A 19401-nucleotide genomic window follows, 5' to 3' on the forward strand; every position below is an offset into this window, starting at 1 on the left:
CTCTTCACATCAGTCATTCAAAGGGAGAATGGCAGCTAGTGTACAAAAATTAAAGGTGGGTGTGAGCTGAGGAGATCAGAAGTGGGTCAATTTTCTGAACTGAGTAGGTGGATTTTTGTAGAGGATTTTGGCTTTTATAAATCTGTGATTTCCAAATTAACTCTGCATCAAAAAAAAAAAAAAGAAAAAAAGACTAGATAGGCTGAATAGTAGATAATACTTATTGCTCTGAGATGCATGTCACAGTCATTCAGCTTTATATTGGCTATCTATATGAGGCTGCTGAGAACTTTTTATCAGGTATACTGGCAGTGCATTAAAAAAATTTGAATGGAGAATCTAAATTAGGCATTTTTATATCAAGCTGCAATAATTCTTCTTGTGCTGTGGTAGGTTTCAAGATAAATAACAAAAAGTGGGTGGAAGAACAGAATCCTACAGTTTTACTAAGCATGAATGACATTAAGTGTTGGCGTAAACTACAGGGTGAGTCAGGGCTATTAACTGCAACACATTATGTCCACCTTGTAGTCATATGATAGAAAAGTAATGCTGCTCACAGCACATACAGAAATGACTTGTCTTGGCAGCACCAGCAAACGCACAGCCCCGAGACATTACTGTGTAATAATTTCCCTAGCAAAGGAACAAAAAGTATGACTGAAGCTTTCCCTGACCTTAGAAGTTGAGTCAGTTGGTTAAAGTTGACCTACTTTGGACTTTCGTTTTCAACTTCTTTAATAGTTTTTTTTTCTGTGACACTGGATTTTTATTTGGCTTGTGGGGTCTTTTTGATCCAGGGAAAAGCAGTAGATCAAAGATTAGTTTTTCAAGCATGGAGGAGAGTAAGCAGAGAGGAATTTTCCTTTGCAGATTATATGTTTTCTTATAGCATGTTTATTTGCTAGTGAATTTATCCTAAAGCTGTCAGGCAACACATTTCCTTTATTGCCCTCCATATACTTTGGTGACTCATAAGTATCTATAAGTGAATTCTTAAGTAAAGAAGAAAACAGAATTAACATAATTGTTTATGTCATCATAGAGTGCCTTGGTCATGGACCAACTAGGCATTATGCAAACCCCTAAATACTACATTTTATTATTTGTTCCTATAGATTTTAAACTTGTTGTGAAGAAACAGGAATGTTATTATCTTATCTTTAAAAAAGATAAGACAGTGTAGCCTACTCTGCGCAGTACAAAATAGAGTTGCCTACATTTTTTTTCTTCTAACCACTCGAAGCAGCTGCAGGTACTCAGCTTAGCTACAACAACAGAGATTTTAACACAGCTGTAAAACTCCCTCTCTGGCTAGAGATAGAAGGCAGAATTGCATTCTTCAACTACATGGGTGGAAGCTCTACAATTAGACAAGGGAATTTCTATGCAATGCTACCAATTGGCCTTTGGAAACAGGAAGACTTACGCTTTGCATGCATACGAGACTTGTTCACTTGCCTCTTGCCTCCTGCACGTTCACTCTAGGACTTCATCCATTATAGACAAGCAGGCAGTGACCCTCTAACCACTGCGCTTGGAGCTGAAGGACATTGTGGTGGTGTGTTGCATAGTGACCAAGGAACAAGTTTCCTAGCAGTTTTGGTGTAGCAAGGAATCCTGTTAAAGATAGTCTCATGCCAATGAACCTCTCTTATTTATAAAATTATTGTTTTTCCCAACAACTTAGTCAACTGTGACTGAATACTTTTCTTTCCCATCCTTCCTCCCCAGTTTGTGGCAAGAGAACACTCCAGAAATTTAGACATATTTGAAACTTAATATACCTTGCTGTACAGAGGTGACTTGATTTTCCCAAACACAGAGACGGATATAAAACCCAACAGCTACCTACCACTAAAAATGCTGGACGAATATTGATTTAGTGGAAACAGATTATTATATATTATGTATATAAAGCTGGCATCTGAATATGAAAATCATGCAGACTGCCAGAATAGGAGGAGGGCTGTCATCCAGCACAGGCATAGAAACTCTATGAAAACGAGCATCAGTAGTCTCCTTCTTATGGTAATCTGAGTTACCTTGAGCAATGCCGGAAGACATTATATAAATATTTCTGTTTGCAGTATACTTCATATGGGCTAGAAGTCTGAGAAGGATTTGGAGCCTGGCCATCAGTTCAGAAATTCTGTGCCAGAAGTGGAGCAAAAGCAACATTAAAATTACTTAACTAGTCAAATGACAGTTCTCTGCATCCTTACTATCCACCTTAGAATTGCTGGGAGGGAGACAAGTATGGGTGCTCCTAACAGCTCAAGGCAGAGAAATCACAAGCTCCGAGTGTGCCAACTTTTCCCAAGTCAGGCTTTCTACAGAAGAAATTAAATCTACTTCCACTCATAGGGACCCGCAGTAAGCACAGACAAGCTAGGTCCATGCTTCTGTCCCAGAAGACATGTTTAATTTGTCATAACTATAGATTTTACTATTAGTGTGGATACTTAGGGTAGATACTGACACCTCTGAGTGTACTACAGTGCTGTTTTATATAATCATCCTGCTGTTTCCAATGGGACTATTTGATAACTCTAAATCCATGTACAATTTTACCAAGTATAAATTCAGAAATCAAAAGATGGTAACCAGTTTACAACCGTTGAAGAACTATTCAAAAATTTTTTAGTATGTATAAAGTTACAAAACAATGGATGCTTTTGCTTAATTCATCTGCAGACAATTCCTTAAGTGTCAATAGAATCATAAATCTAGAATCTTTAGAACTGCATGGAAAGAGACCTTAGGGGGTTGACTTAGAAATACTCTATTTCTAGTGATTCCTTTGCAATGATGGAGAAAATGGTAAAGAAAAAGGTACAATGCTTCTCTCCCAAAACATTAATTTTGACTGACTCCTGCTTTATTTAGCCTGGATACCATGCCACACATCCACCAGAAGACACTGATGCAGCCCTCACCACGTTAGAAGAGATTGGCTTGTTCTGCTGTTTCCCTTCTAGAAAGAATTGAGCTCTTTCCAAAAGATGGATTTTTTTACAGCTAAATGAATTTCTGGAGTTAGATTACAGATGTGTGTTCTCATTTTCTGCATTATCACCAATCTCACTAATTTAGAAGACCTAAACTTTCATGCAGTTTTGTAGGGATTTTAGATTTATGAACAAATAACACAGTGTTCTACCTGAGATCTTTTTGTCCTGTGCAGGCTGGGTACATACTATGTCCCAAGTTTCCTCAGTCTTCACTCATGTGGTTCATGACCCCAGTGATGATCATCTAATGATTAAGCCTTTGTGCTCCAGAGTTGTCTCTAATCTTGGGTATTCTGCATCTCATTGATGAAATTATAAAATAGAAAGTAACAGAATACAGTTGTAGTGTCTACAAAACAACACAAACAATGATTTGCTGAACGATGAAATAAACTGCCATGGTTTCTTTTCTGTTTTCTTAGGCACAGCTCTGTTCACTACATAGATATAGTCTATTTCTTAAGATATAATTTACTTATACATCTGTATAGAAATAGTCAAGTATGGTGACATTCACAATAACTACTTTAAACCAGTGGGACAAATTCTACTCTCATTTAGTTTGATATTAATTCAACAATTTGCTTCAGTATTGCAGAGGACAATTTGCCTCAGAATTTTATTTTTTGTTACTCTCATAATTAATATAGACTTGTATATTATTATAGATGCTAGGTTAATGAATCTAGTAATTAAAATCATGTATAGAAACCAAATTTCATTCAAAGCCTGACATTAAGTGATAAGTCTTTTAAAAGGTATCTAAGTTACAATATTTTGTACCTCAGCAATTTTTGAACCTGTTTTTCAGCCAAAACCGGGGTTTTTTTATGCTTTTTTTTTTGTGGTCTCTTATAACCTTTGATTTACTTTTGCCATTTTGACCTGATTTGATGGCATATAGGTGCAGCACGGTAGTGACACAAAAATAGATGGGAATGTATAAACAAGACTTCATTGGTTATGTAGAATCATTGAACAATTTCAGTCAGAAAAGACCCATGGAGATCACAGTGTCAAAATCCTTTCTCAAAATGGGCCAGCTAAACTTTCTCAGGGACTTGTGCAGTCAAGAGCACAACATCTCCATGGACTGACACTCCACAGCTTCTCTGGGCAACTTCTACCAGTGTTTGACTACCATCCCCCTAGAAATATTTTTCCAGTAAGGCAAAAAATTGATATGAACTTTTTAAGCATTAAAAAATCTACAGTAGAAATGGGAGATCTCCATTACAAATAATCCTACTGTGGAAAAAGCTTAGAGTCTGATAGATCCCTTAAGATGCAGTTTCACAAGTCTTCACAAATCCAGCTTCATTAATTTGACCTCTCCCAGAAATTCTTGAGTTATTTAAGGATTTTAAATTTTAGCAGCAGAATTTTCCTAGTGTTTATAAAAGTTCTTGAGCAAGAACAACGGGACTTAATAATTTAAAATAAGATGTATAGCAGAATACTGGACAAAACCATATTCCCCTAGTACCCTGGAAGTACTAATGCATAGTATCTTAATGAGGACAGAGGAGTAGCAGGTATCCATGTGTTCCTCAGCACTCTTCACAACACAGTAGAAGAGGAGAAGCAGGTCCCACTGACTCATTATGTATTCTCCTCATGCAGGCAGGCAAGAGCAGGCAGATTGAGATTAAGGCTGGAGAAAGCTTTGCCAGAATGCCAGCCAACATATCTTTGGTTTTTTTGCATAGAAGTGTTTACCCTTTTTCTGAACTGCACAGGAGTTGGAAGGGATTTTCCAAGAGGAGCACAATAGTACATTTCTTCTTGCCCTGAACTGCTTCTGAAGTCCCTAGAGCTGTACATATGTTGTGTGGTGGTCAACTGGCAGGTCCAAGCTTATGTTGTAGTCACATCCTAACTCTGTGTAGGTTGAGAGTACATTTCCTATTCTTCTTTCAGCTTTGTGTTTATGGAAAAAAAAGCACAGTATGTGGCCTGGAAGTTGAGGGAAAGGCATTTATCATCTTGTTTCAAAGACTGGGGAACTGAAACAAGCGCATCTTCCACACAACGTAGATGTCACTTGTGTAAACTTAAGCACATACTTGCTCTGACAATAAGCAATGCCTATACTTTTCACCGATCATTTATACTTTATTGAAACAATCTTTTTCTTTTCTGATTGATATATATGTATAAAAGGAAATAAAAATTTTAAAACATACTTCATGTAGCTTTATAGGATTCAGGGTTACAAAATTAAGTACTGTAAAACTCAGTGCTATATTTTAAGACTCAAAAACTTTTAACTCTGAAAAAATAAATCAGTTGCTTCAGCTCTTTTCAATACTGTCTACACCTCTTTCACATGCTAAATATAAATCTTAATATACTGTTGTATAATAACCTTAAAATAGATATTTGGTGTGGATGATTTAATGTGGTTGGAAAAAATTTCCCTTTTAGGATCTTCTAACCAGTAAGTGTGTGACCTTACATGTCCTATTTTACACCAGCACTAATTTTTCGCATGCAAGACTCACATTTGCAGATACACTGTATAGAGGCTAACAAGTAATACTTTGTTTTAGGTTTTCAGCAACGAGTACTTTCTTCATTACCAAAGAACATTTCACAGAGTCACTTCAGAGAATGCAAATGAAATCACAGAGTAAATGTCTTTCATCTTACTTCATGTTGGAGGAAAAGTGCAGTCTTTATAGAAAATATTCTATTTTGGCATCATTTGAAAAGAAAGCTTTAATTAATAGTACGTTCAGCTTTCTGATGTTGAGTACTATTCAGAAATGTGGGCATCTGCAGCCAGCTAGAGGCCATTAAACATGCTTTTGCACTCTGTTGACAGGGTTTTGCTTCAGTACAAAAAAAAAAGCTCCAACAAAAGTCTCTCCAGCAGCTACAGAAAAGTGAAAGAGTAGGAGAAGACTAGCAAAGCACGTTAATATATCTGGTAATACATACAAGACAGAAAATGAAATTATGAATCTGTATGTACACGTAGTTAAAGGTTTATGTGAAATGGGAGCTGAGTGACTCATCTCTTGGTTTGCTGACTGAATAACAAGTTTGCTCTAAAATAACAGTTACAGCGTTGTTATGTGGTGGATGCAAAGGCAGAAAGCAAAATTAAAAACTAAAAAATTCCACCTTGTCTTTTAAGTAAACTTGAAATTGCTGATATGCAAAGGCATTTTTCTGAAAACACAGTATCTGGGAAAAGAAAAAAGTGTATTTATTCTTCTGCATTCCAGCTAATTCAGTCCCTGCTGACAGTTTGGATTGATCACCATCAAAACAGGAATACAAAGTATACTATGAACCTAATCTGAAAAATTAAGTCCTATTATCCCTAAATTTCAAGTGACCCACTTAATCCATGAGAAGAGCGATAATATTTTGAGTATTGCATGCAGGCACTTGCACAATTACATAATCCTTATGAATGGGATCCTGAAGGAAGGCAAGATAAACTCTATGCTGTGCATTGAAGAAGGTGCTTTCTAGTTAATTTTTAATTTTTTTTTTTTTAAAAAAAAGCATTCATGAATACCTTCACACTTAACCTTGGTATCTCAGTTTTCCAGGTGTTTCACTCTCTGCTAGTGAAATGTTTTTGTGCACCAGACACTCGAAACCCCCCCTGTAGGTTTGATTTATCCTATTAATGCTTATGCATATGCACGATGCAGTGCTGGCACGCAGTTGCTAGGACGTCTTAGAAGAAATTCAGTAGCAGCCAGGGATGCATTCAAAGGATAGCTGATTGCGTTACTATGCCTGCCAACTAGTGGACAGATGAACAGGGAGTCCCTCAATTACTAGAAACTGTGTTAAGAGTACATTTTCTACATCTTCTTTCTGATATGCCTTAGGATGATACAACACTGGCTATAATTTTCTTTTCTTTATATTTTCTATCTTGAAGTCACTACGTGTTCCTTGCTACATATCTCCTATTGAATTTGACGGGAGCTTCAAGTGCTTAATTATCTAAAAAGCTGGCCATTTATTTAAGCATCTAAAGGGACATTTAAGAGTTTGACTTGGAATAGTAATAAATTTTTTTAAGTTTTAATTTTAAATTTATACAGCACAAACTCCACACGCTGTGCGAGATCTAAGGTTAGAAATAAACCCAAGGCCTTCTGATCTTCATAGCAATTGTAAAAATTAGTCTGAAGTGGATCATGTGTTACAGCATCAGTCAGGATGACAGTGTGTCTTCAGATATCCAACAGTAATTCTGTCTATGCCATCCATTCTTCACTAAACATGTTTTTGAAAGCATTAAGGTAGGTGCAGGTCTTTAGTAGCACAGGGGTTGAAAATGACACTTTAATTAGTTCCAGCTGTTACCAGAAATACTAACTTATTGGTGGGCCAGTGATGCTGGGGTTGTTGCTCCATGTGTTGTGGAGAGTTGGCAGAATCACCTTTGGGACTTGCATGGTTTGCTAAATCATAGAATCATTTAGTTGGAAAAGATCTTTGAGATTATCAAGTCCAACTGTACCTGTCCACTACCGAACCATATATCTGAGCACCTCCTTTACCTGTCTTTTAAATACCTCCACAGATGTTGTCTTCCCTGGCTAGCCCGTTCCAGTGCCTGATAACCCTTTCAGTGAAGAAATTTTTTCTGATATCTAATCCAAACCTCCTCTAGTGCAACTTGAGGCCATTTCCTCCTGTCCTATCTGCAGTGACATGCAAACATGGCTGCAACAACCATAAATGGGAATAGAATCATAGAATCATAGAATCATAGAATCATAGAATCATAGAATCATAGAATCATAGAATAGTTTGGGTTGGAAGGGACCTTAAAGACCATCCAGTTCCAGCCCCCCTGCCATGGGCAGGGACACCTCCCACCAGATCAGGCTGCCCAAGGCCCCATCCAACCTGGCCTTGAACACCTCCAGGGATGGGGCACCCACAGCTTCCCTGGGCAACCTGTGCCAGTGCCTCACCACTCTCATTGCAAAGAAATTCCTCCTTAAGTCTAGTCTAAATCTGACCCTCTCCAGTTTATACCCATTGCCCCTTGTCCTGTCACTACAAGCCTTTGTAAACAGTCCCTCCCCAGCTTTCTTGTAGGTCCCCTTCAGATACTGGAAGGTCGCTATAAGGTCTCCTTGGAGCCTCCCAATATATAGAAAAGGCCTTCAAACATATAGAAAATGATTGCTTCTCCACTTGAGTCTCAAAGCTTCCTACTTTCCAAGTCTGATCACAGTTTTTAACATAGATGAAGTAAAAGGAAAGAAGCATAAAGCTGAGTATTTGTTGTTCTGAACATTAATGTAAGAGCAGGGGATACTGAAGAGGACAACTTGAGTTTATCAAACGTAAAGATGGAATTCATCACCAAAATCAGCCACTTGCAGAGTGCAAATAATGGCACTGAGAACCATTTAGAGATATTAATGCAATTGATTCAACGAATACATATAGCCATGCATGCGTCCTGAAGGGCAGCTTAAAAATACCAAGCTTGCTAACGTTGCATGCGGCTCCTTCACGTGGAGCAGAAACAGGCACCCACCTGACTCCCTGCAGTTCTGACAGTTCAAAGTAGTTGAGAGCAGAAGGCTTGTTTTGGCCTTTCTTCCCCACAAGAGAGCATCCTTGCCGGTTGCTGCCATGTAGCACACACCTGTGGCATTCCAGGGAATGGTAAAATAAAAAAGTACTCTAGAAATATTGAGAAAATCCACAATGGCCAACAGTGATGAAATTCTGATATATCACCACAGCTGTTTGGAATAGTTGAAGGAGGTGGAAGAGGTGTTTGGGACAGTTTTATGAGCGTGTCTGACTGTGTGAAAACTGAGAAAGTGGCCAGATAAGTATGGATGAGGTGTCTTATTTGGAATGTAGGATGAGAAGTGATCAGATCAGACAGCAACTAGCCACACTGGGAGTCAACCTACCTAACAAACACCATATGATGACTTCTTGAGGATATTATGACCTCTCATGGTAAATATCTACTGTCTAATTGCCCAGGACCTACACTAAAAGATCAGTGGGCTTTTTTTTCTGTTTGGGACAATACATTGGATGATCACAGACCTTAATGCCTTGCTGGGGACATATCATTACCCTACAGTGTGAGTACCACCTCTGTAGAAATATTCATTTCAGGTTTAGTATTAAAGTTTAAAGAATAATCCAACTTGTGTGATGTAAAAAATAATTCTTGGAGAAAAACACTGGAATTGGATGTCTATGGCAGATTCCTTGTGATTAATTTTGTGATTGTAATAAAATTACTTCTGTTAATGTAGGACTATCCTTTTTGTTCATATCACCTATGTTTTCTCTCCTACGGACAAAAGATTGCCACCTAAACATATTGGACAACATTATTGCACTTTGGTTGCACAATAATTGGAGATCAAAAATCAGTGCCTATTTTCCTAGATCCATTCCAGGCAGCACTCCATTCAAATGTGTGATGAATGCCCCTAGCCAAGGAAAGTATCAGAAATCTCTTCCTGTGATCATACATTCATTTTTCTTGGACAGCTAACCCCTGAAGCCCTTATTGGAAGTCAATAGGAATTTTCCTTTAAAAAAAAAAACAAGAAGAAAAAACCTAACCTCCCCAAAAATCTAGCCCAAGGCAATTTCTTTTTTTAATATAGAAAGTTTCCAAAAATCCAATGAGCAGCCCGGTGTTTATTCAAGCAAAATGTTTAGTAACATCACAAAAGAACACAAAAGCCATGCAAAGAACAACTGTAAAACTAAGAAAACTGAGTTACCACAAAGGCAGTTATCTGCCACATGAATTAAAGGAAGCTAAACATGCTGTTTCTGATAACACACAACACAGTACTTTCTCATTAAATATTCTTTTAGTGGATCTGCTAGTTGGTGCAGGTGAAGATGGCTTTCTCCAGGAATTTCAAATATTTGCAGAAGCTTGAGAGATAAACATGAAGAATTTGGGGAAGAGCATGGCTATGAGAATACATATAGCTGCGGGGTTTTGCTGCTGATCTGCATTTAGAGCAGCTTAAAATTGTTTCAGTAGCAGGAAAACAACAGTGCCTTGATATGTTTTGCTGGAAGAAGTATAAAGCGGTCTTGAATGGTCTCATCTCAATGCACAGAGGACCCTATAGCCACATTGAGCTGGAGATACGCTACCGAAACACACACACTCTCTTTCTTTTCTTTCAGATTTTTGGATAGAATTTCATTTTGATAAACTGAGATTTATGCCGATGTAAATTACACATGCAAATCTTCCATATGTCAAGATGGGAAAATTTACCACCTATATTCTGTACTTTATATTTCTTCCTGCTGACTAAAGTAATTTTATCAACATAATACAGGCAGCAGGGCCACACTTCATAAGCCAGATGTTTATTGACCTATGTGACCCTCTAAGTGTTTTCCTCCTGATTATTTGTGGTGCGGGAAAATGGGCCTATAAACCCAGCCACTTTTGATTTTTCTTTCAGATTGTTTTGATTTCATTGGATTTTTTCATGAAGGGAAGGCCTTAAGGTGAAAAGACCAAGAAGACAATTGATCTAACCTTCAGAAAACTTCCGAAGTTCCACTGTCACATGCTGTGAGAGCACACTGAAAATAGGATTAAATGAGAAAAAGGTCAGTGATCTGAGTCTACAAAAGAACTTAGATAGCAAAATAGATGCTGTGTATTTTTAGCAAAATAGATGCTGTGTGTAATTAATTTTTTATTACTATCAGCTGTAATATATTGGCATAATTATTAAAAATAATATATGAAAATAATTATTCTGAACTAAAAAAGTTGGAATACTAATCGGTACAATGTACCCAAAGTTAAAGCTATTACAGCAGAATTTAAGGCACACTGAAAGTTACACAAGCAGGATAACCCTTTGGAGAGCATTTTGCCAAACAGTAATTAGCTGTTACCAGAAAATTATATTTTTCTTTCTGGATGGCATCTAAAGCCTTGAAGTTCCCTTATATTACACAACCTCAGCAGAAAGCATAATGAAGAGAAAGGAAACATGGAACAGAAGATGGATGCTCAGGCTCACCTGCTTTTTCTAAGTGAGCAGTACACAGCCTTTGGCTACAAGTTTCCCAGTTGTGAAAAAAGTAATTGTCATAGAAGTAACTGCAGCACCCAGTCCTCTTCCTCTATCCCCAGGTATTTTAAAGACTGGAAACTATGGGCCTCAATACAGCTGATTTAGTGAAGCAATTTGTGTGTGCCTCTCATTCCACTCAGTGCAAAGTCACCTGGATGCCATGGACTATCATCAGCTAGGATTTAGGGAAGCCCAGCTGTTTTATCCTGAAATGTTCAAGGTAGTGATTACCAGACCTGATTCATCTGTCTCAGCTGAGGAAGAAGCAATCATGAAGAGAAAGACGGTGAGACACAAGCATTTCCAATCATGATAGATATTTCTGAATTTGGCATGGCATCACTCATCTTTCTTTCAAGAACCATGAAAGACAAGATTTATGAAGGATCTAATGTTATTTGAGTAATGGTTTGTTGCAGGACAAAAGTGTCTAATGAAATTATCTGCTCTTTGTTCCTACTTCTGCATAAATTTTCAATGCACAAATTATGTTAGTTAAATAACTTAACTTGTCACTAAATTCTTTCATACAAAAAAACTCAACTGAAAGCTCTGCATTTTGCTACTACGTAGCAAAAGAAGACTAATTTGTCTAGATACAACAGAATCAGAATACTTCATCACTGAAACCAACTGCCTCACGTGCTCTTATTTTTCATTAATAGAGAACTAAGGATTAGGCTGAACTATTTCATTTGCCTTAGGTCTCATGGGAAAACTTGTAGATTGATAATGAACAAACTGCCCTGAGTGCTATTTTCCCTGGGCCAGAGAAGATGCCAACAATTCATTTCAAACTGCCTAAGAAAAATATCACCAGATTTACAAAAGTGGTTTCCAAGATAGGATTCACTAAATCTACCACTGTCCCTTTCTTTGGATGCCACTGGTACTATGGTTGAATTCTTGTCCTTCTTTAAAGACAGTGTTAATGATTGTAGTTCCATCTTACATTTTGACTGTGGGTAGGACTTGCTGATAATCAAGTTTTCAACTCACCATCAAAATAAACTACTAGGTTCATTAAACTGTCAGAAACTGCCCACTTTCAACCAATATCTCAGGGTCCTCATCCAACATGTGAGACTGACTTCAATGCCATGTGCTTCACGCATCATGAGAGCCATTCTGAGGTGAGTGAGCCTTTAAGTAATTTACACAAAATAAAGCAGTGAAAGCAAGGTGGTGGAGGAAGACTTGCACTCAAGCAGCCTGAGGAGGACTGTGCTGTTCAGAAGGACCATGCAAGAGTCAGAGGATCCGGATCAGGCAACGTTCAGCTGTTTATACAAAGGGAAGCTGAGTAAGATGAAGAGACCAATGGCACTGGCTCCCTCATTCCTGCGTACTAAAAACTTTGGGTTTAATGTATCAGTGTGGGTAGATGTGGCTTAAAACAATGTAAACTCAACATCATTTTTAATTGTTGTTTCTTGTTTCACCTTCAAACGCTTTAGACATATTAACAGTGTTTCAGTCATTGATACCTAACTTGGATATAAAGAAACAGTACTAAATAGCAACAATTTCTTTCAGTTAATTTTGACAGATCACATTTCCTAATGTTCCTTAAATGAAGCATCAGAGAACTGTGTCCAGACTAAGTTATTTATAAACTTCTTTAGCCAATAAAGCTGGGACTGAGAAAGCTTTAAGAGTGTAAATAGTAATTGGAAGTCTTATTTTAGCATTAACATGTTAGATTATAACTAACATGTGGAGGAGTATAAACATAAAGCAATTCTGTGCTATGTGTATGTAACAAAGCACGGCCTCCAGCACGCATCAGCAGTGCAGCGGCAAAACGTTGTGGCAACAGGGATCTGAAAACGCCAGATGGACTCCAGAAAACTGATCTGAAAAGGATTTAAGTAGCATATGGGGGAGGGGAAGTGTGGATGATAACAAAGATTACAGTGCTGCCTGGTAGCCGACAATGCATTAGCCAGCTCAGGTAGCACACCTGCTGAAGTCCAAATGTGGGATGCAGTGTGCGAGGAAGGGACAAACAATAACTGTATTCATACAGAACATATAAAACACAGTAGTGATTCTTCATGTGGGGAAAACAACCTTTCCTACAACCTCTTTCATGTTCCAGTTTGATGTCAATTGTTTTGAACAACGAGAAGTGAAAGTAATAAAAAATTGGACAAAAGCACATAACATTTGCACAAATATATGTGTAGGGAAGTACTAAAGATGCCAAATGGGAAGGTTCTGACTAAGCATTAAAAAAGCTCCAATGAAAGAAACCAAAAAGAACAAACAAGAAAAAAAAGGAGCATCTTGTGATTTCCTTCAACATTTCATTACAATGTTATTGGATTTAGATGTTCATATGACACATATACTATCTATCTGAATGACAAACTCCCCCTTATTTGCATTCTGTTTCAGTATTTTATTTGGAAGAACATAAAACATTATTGAGTGGTGATATGCAAAATATATAAACAAGTAATTAAGTATTCATTTGTACAAGCTGGAATGTTGGTTATAAATTAAGTACTTGTGGATTCCCATCTGTGTGTGTATTTACTACAAACTTCCTGAACAGGGGAAATAACATTTTGTCCATCCCACAAACAATCTACCAAGATGTTTGTCTTCATGTAACCTTGAAGAACTGAACTTAGCTCTGACACAACTCCAGTCTTTTTGAAAGAGTTACATCTGTTATATGAGGTCTAAATGTGAGATACTCTTCTGAACTTCCTTGCATTTTCCTCTTTGCTTCCTTCATTATAACAATCGGTATGTAGTGTATAATTTCATCCTTGATACAGTTTTCCTCATCTGTTCAGAAACAAAAATTGACAAGAGTGATAGAAAAAAATAGGAATTATTATTTTTATAAACTGTAGCAATGAGACAATTTAAACAGATGTAAAGGAGGCAAAGTTTAAGGGTGCCTGGTTATTCTTTCTACAGTCTCCTTTAATGGGACATTCCTAATGCAGATGAAAGAAAGCAGTTTGCCTCAGGCCATACTTCTGATTTGCCTTTATTTTACTCATTTTGGCCAGTTTCAGATGTTGAGTATGTTCATTTATGGCATACTAGATTGCATACAGCATTTATGGGCATTATTTTAGCCCATTGCCTATATTCAATCCACATTTACTCACTATCTCCATCATCAAGTCTATGTCTCACACACTTCAGGTTCACAGGTTGCTGGAGGAAGACCCTTATGTGTTTCATTATAAAGCTTAAATGTATACTCATACCCTTTCTCTCCCGAACAATGTAAAGAATTCCTAGAATTTCTCTAAGTAAATGCACCTAATTTACAAACAGTGGAAATCTCCTTGCCTCCTTCCACTGATGTCTAAAGGCAGTGGCAGTTTTGACTCCCTAGGCTCCTTTGCACTTGAAATTGCTCCATTCTTTAAGATGTTGGCCATTCCATAGTCCCCCACTCCTCTGGCTCTGTGAAATCAAGGTGCTGTTGTAGTGGCTGACTGCTGGCTGGCAATACAAGAAGCACAGTGCAGAGTCTTGTGAAATCCACCTTGAGTCCACACTCAATGTCTGGTTCTCAGTTTGCTTGAAATGCTTCTTGTGCGTGCATTGGAATCATTACTCTTTAAATCAGTAGTAAAATGAACTTTTTAACATTAATTGTCTTTCTGTGCATTCAACTGATGTGCTTTCCCTTTTAAACTAGACTGTTTTCCCACAATTTTAGTGGTAATATTTATCCCTCCACAATGAAAAGGAACTATATTTTGATTCTCTACTGCTACAGATTTTTACTTTCGTAAATATTTTTTTCGTAATACTTTCCTATTTTCATATTAAAGCATTTAGCTTCATCTGTATTCCCTCTCTATGTGCTATGCTTTATTTTTAATCAAACCATATATTTCATTGCTATTAATCATGTTTTCCCCTGTAACTGCATCAAACATGCCAATAGTAATTACATTAATCTCCAGATCATGTTTCTTTTACAAAATAAGAGTCCTCAATTGTTTCTGTCAAGATTCTTAGAGTGAAGAGCATTTAAGAATTCCCTACTCAACAGACTAAACAGTAACTCAGTGTGAAGATACTATCTCATGTTTTAACATATTTTGACTTAACATTTACAGTTATATCAAATCTTCGACAAATACCTAATTAAATACTAAAAGCTGGTATTCCCATTTTAGTATGTTCCTTGCTCATGCTTGTTGTGGGTTTCACATGCCACAGCTATTTATTTCTCTAGGATTTTTTTCTTTAATTTACAGTTATTTATTCTCTATGATTTCTTCTCTCGTATTGACTTTCTGAATAGGCATACAAAACCAGCATATGTAAAATGAGTTGCATTTCACAGAACAGGATATGTGGTGGCCTTCGTAAGTATTCAACATTTCAGAATCTTTTAATAGGAGAATACAATTAACCCTGTGCTCCTTAAATGTCTTTTTAGCAAATTTATGTTCATGAAAACCCTTTGTAAACCCTGTGATTAGGGCTACAAGTTACTTGGTATCTTCAGAGTCCTTTTAAAACTTATACTGTCTTCCAGATTATTTCTCTCAAGCCCATTTTATGCCTTCATCTACACTATTACTCATTAGTTCTTTGCTTTAATTGTTTTGGTTTATTTGTCCAGTTAGTATATCAGTTTTATTAGGAAAACTGCTCACTGCATTCATTCGCTGGTGGAGATGTACTTTAGAAACCACATGAAGTTGTTGAGTCACAGATTCTCAGAATAGTTGAAGTGGGAAGGGACTTCACCTCATACAACCCCCTCCACCAAAAGGCGGGGCACCTAGAACAGGTTAATCAGGACTGTGTCCAGTTGGCCTTAAAGTATCTTGAAATATGACAACTCCACAACCTCTCTGGAAAGCCTCTTCCAAGGTTCAACTACCCTCACAGTAAAAAGGATTTTATGTTCAAGTGGAGTTTCCCATATTTCACCTTGTTCCCTTGCCTTGTGTCCTTTCACCTTTACTCCCAGTTAACAGGTATTTATTCACATTGACATGATCCCCCCTCAAGGCTTCTCTTTTCCAGTCTAAACAGCCCCAGCTGTCTCAGCCTCTCCTCCTGTGTTGGATGCTCCGATCATTTAATCATCATTGTAACCCTCCACTGAACTCAGTCCTGTCCATGTGTCTCTGTACTGGGGAGCCAGATGTGTTGTCACTGGTGCTCAACTAGAAGGGAACAACCATCCCTCTTGACCTGCTGACAACGTTCTTCTTAATGCATTCCAGGATGCCGCTGGCTTTCTTTACTGCAGGAGCGCTTTGCTGGCTCATGGTCAATTTGTCCAAGTCCTTCTACTTTCCAGGTACTTGGACCCCAGTGTATACTAGTGCATGCGGTTATTCTTCCCCAGGGACAGAACTCTGCACTTCCCTTTGCTGAATTTCATGAGGTTCTGGTTGTACCAGTTCTCCAGCCTGTCAAGGTCCCCTTGGTGTACCAGCCACTCCCCACAGTTTTGTATCATTTGCCAACTTGCTGAATGCGCACTCTGTTCGGTCATGCAGGTCATTAATGAAGAATATTAATGAACAGTACTGGCTCCAGTAATGAACGCTGGAATACAACACATGCTAATGATTGCCCTTGAGATGGACTTTGTTGCATAGATCACAACTGTTTTGATCCCACCAATTTGGCTACTTTTCAATCTATCTCACTGTTCCGTTTAACTAGCCCATACTTCATCAGCTTGCCTACAAGGAGGTTAACGGAGACAACATGAAAAGCCTTACTAAAGTCAAGATAAACCACATCCACCGCCCCCCTCATCCACCGAGCAAGTCACCTCATCATGGAAGGCTCTCAGGTCACTTAAGCATTATTTCGTCTCTATAAACCCCTGCTGACTTTTCCAAATAAATCCCATATCCTTCATGTGTTTGGAGATGCTTTCCAGGAATATTTGCTCCATTACCTTCCCAGCGATCAAAGTGAGGCGGAATACCTGTAGCTCTCTGGATCCTCCCACTTGCCCTTCTTGAAGACAAGAGTGATATTTACTTTCTTTCTGTCCTCAGGAATCTCTCCCAATTGTCATGATCTTTCCAAGATGAGTGAGAGTGGCCTTGCAATGACATCAGATCAAGAAGTCCTTGTGTGAAGCCTGTCGGGCTGTCTTTTTTTCTGGCCTACTGCTTGCCTATTAATCTACCTAAATAGTTTTGTGTCTGTTGCATGTTTTCTCCCACTGAGATATCTTCTCAACTCCCAGCTTGGTTTGTAGATTATGTTTTTTCTTCTGTCTTGATTCTTTTCTTGGTTATTTTGTCAGAAACGTGAACTATAATACAAGATAAAAGTGTGCTATTCGATATCATGTACTTCACTGTAATGTGGTCAGTCATTCCTCCTGCATAAAACAAAGTCTAGCTGTGATTTTTGTTTTAATCTGTGTTTCATTCTCCATAAAGGAGTGGTATGGGATATAAAGGAAGAAATAAAACTAAGATACTGACACTGATTAATAAAGGTACCCTTAATTCATTGCCTTCATTCCCATACTTGATGTCAGCATAAAGTAATATTAATATGAAATTGTTTGCCAAAACTGTTGTTTATGGCAATACTAACTTGACAATATGGGAAGATATGGAGGGTGGGGGTGTGTCAACTTTCTGTTTAATCAGGAACTTCTTAGATATGAATGGTACTTTGATCAGCTATAAAAAACAATCATTGCTTCAGCATGATAGTGTGACCACGGTATCTTCCATCTGGAAGCTTTTATTACAAGTATTCATATTTAGCAGCATGAAGTTTTATTTCAAAAGGTTTCAAATCCTGGACTTACTGTGTCCATGGCTAATTTTGTGCATCACATTTGCAGGGTGCTAATAATAACTTTAAAAATGTTTTAGGCAAAAAGAAATGCTGGGAAAAAATGCAATGCAGCTAAATACAGAGCTAAATGCATGCTTGCATTGATGGACATGAACTTTACAGAAATTACACCCTGTCAGAGTACATATAGGTCAGTTTTGTTGCACCTTTCATCATAAACTAAATAATTACAAGCACTCATAAATCTTCCAGCAGTCAGAATCTCAAGAGGTCATCATTTATGTTTGGCTCTCTCAGTGACTTCAAGAAATGAGTACTTGGTCTGTTCAATGCAGAGAATTAATGAGTGAAATGCAAAAAACCCTCATCAATTTGAAGTCATAAGGCTTTGACATATCAAGAAGGGGTAATGAATTGCCACCTGTTACTTGTGAGGTAACCATCCATGCAATATAATCACAGGTAGTTTTTCTCTCAAAGGACAGGCTACTTCACTTTTGCTCAAGGTAAGAGAATAGACACAGAGAATTCAACATGACGACTTCCTATCTCCCCAAAATTTGTTCCTATTTCCTATGTATCCATAAGAGTTCAAATGCAAAGATGCTGTTAGGATTACCTAACCTAATATCTGCTGAGCACTAGCCAGCAAGTTTCACTCAGTAATTTCTAGAGTGATCTCAACAACTTTTTCACTTAGATTACATATCTAGGAAGACATCTCACCATAAAGCACACCATTTAAAGACAAATAATTTTAAACACCTCCGAACATGTCATTCATCCATTAAAAACTTACGTATTTTGCTGAATTTGACCTCAAAACTACAGAGGATGAAGAGTAATAACATTTCCTCGTAAGCTGTTTCAAAGGTTAGTTCATAAATTTCTACTTCGAGTGCTTCTGGTGTTATGTTCCAGGTACTACTCACCCTGTTTTCCTGCTCCTATACAAGTACAGGAACTGCCATAATCAGGCAGATCAAAAAATCCATCTAGTCCTGTGACAGAATGTCAAAATGGTTGTTTAGGGAGACAGCATCAGAAACAGATCTAGTAGGAGGTGTCCCTGCCCATCGCTGGGAGGGTGGAATTAGATGATCCTTAAGGTCCCTCCCAACTTAAATCATTCTATGAGTCTAAGTGTAGAGCAGTATTTTGCTGGAATAATCTCCGTATTTCCAGGTAGACCCTGCATCAGAGTCTTCTTTTGGGCTACTGTATTTAAAATTGCAGTGGACCTATCTTTTTCAGTTCGTCCAGTCCCTTTTATTTAACTCCTTCATCTTCCTTGCCAAATATTCAATTATCATTATGGCTGATGAAGAAAGCTCAGCAGCTGTGGGGCTCGCACGTTTACCATGCAGCTCAGTATGTTAGCTGGATAACGCTCATATAAATGGGGAATGAATGGGTGCTCTATCCTTGTTATGCTCCAGCACACAGGACCAGGCTAACAGTTACTCCAATGTAAATACGAGAACAATAAACAATAGCTCATGGGCTAGTTTTTGAAA

The sequence above is a fragment of the Cuculus canorus genome, chromosome 2 (assembly GCF_017976375.1).
Source record: "Cuculus canorus isolate bCucCan1 chromosome 2, bCucCan1.pri, whole genome shotgun sequence".
Lineage (NCBI taxonomy): Eukaryota > Metazoa > Chordata > Aves > Cuculiformes > Cuculidae > Cuculus > Cuculus canorus.